The sequence below is a fragment of the Sorex araneus genome, chromosome X (genome assembly GCF_027595985.1).
Source record: "Sorex araneus isolate mSorAra2 chromosome X, mSorAra2.pri, whole genome shotgun sequence".
Taxonomy (NCBI): domain Eukaryota; kingdom Metazoa; phylum Chordata; class Mammalia; order Eulipotyphla; family Soricidae; genus Sorex; species Sorex araneus.
In genome coordinates this window covers 328,311,941-328,313,149 of record NC_073313.1, presented here as the reverse complement: position 1 = coordinate 328,313,149, position 1,209 = coordinate 328,311,941, and positions in this window count along the sequence as shown.

Sequence of the window (1,209 nt, the reverse complement as noted above, 5' to 3'; positions counted from 1 at the left end):
TTGTAACTTCTTTCTTTGTGTTCTGTTGACTTGTAAATATTGTTTTTCTCTTCTCCTTGAGTCCTTTGCATAGTTTATTCAGAGCAATATCCTTTCTTATGGGCACAGGAAGACTGTAGCAAATGCTATGCTTTTGTAACCTGGGAGTCATTTGATTCTACATGATATCTTCCTCCTGGGCATCTGTCCTGTCTACATAAGCCTCAGCTGCCCTTACTTCCTAACACCCCCAAAAGCAGGGTCCCGACGAGGGATGGGACAGATCCAGGGCAAGCGGTGAGTTGTGTGCTACCCTGGCATTTAGATGGGCCTGGCCAAAGCGCCTAATGCTTAACTATAAGTTAAGAGCTTGGTCGTGGACAAATGCTGTCATGATCCAAAAAGTAATAACTAGATTCGGACCCTGCTAGGGTTAGGAATGATTAATCTGGCCTGAGTGCTGCAGTCTGAGTCTGTGGCAAGATGTTGCCAAGAGAGCTTCCCTACAAGACTCAATGTATTTCTTACTGTGTCCATACAAAAATAACTAGTACTAAGATGTTAATGAGTTATTGGACTAAGGAAAGGAGAAAAACCTTAAGAGGTATTTTGCCTGCGGGCAGTCAGGAAGGGTTTTGGAATGCCCAGCCCTCAGGAAGGGTTTTCTTATGTTGATTTTGCTACCTGACTGTGTAGTAGCCTAGAGGGCAAGGTGGAGAGAGACAAGTAGGGGGAGAGACTAATGAAGGAGGAGAATCCAGAGTGAGAAGAGGATGGAAAGAGCAATGATGGAGGAAGGAGATCCAGAGCCAGGAGAAAAGCATAGAGAGTCAGGAGTGAATGAAATAAAAGGCAACTGATCGAAGCAACTGACTTGGCCCTTGTTTCCTCCGCATCTGCCCCATGGCCTGGGCCGCTCAGGCTGGGTGAGCAGTCCGGGACCAAACCCCCGAACCAGGGGGGACAGACAATGGGGAGAGCCGCCAGAGCTCTCCTCCGGTCGCCCCCTGCCAGTTGTTTTTTACAGGGTAGTAGCTTGTCAGGTTCTCCAAGAGGGAGAACTAGGCTATTAGATGTCTTGAGGCTGCGTTGCGTATTGTTGGCCATGGATGGGATTACATGGCGCTGGGGGCAGTTTCTGGGTGTGACTGCCTAGCTACTGGAAAATGGGGGATCTGGGTGGAGGAGGCCCAGTCCCATTCAAAGTAGTCTTGGAGATCTCAGCTCTGA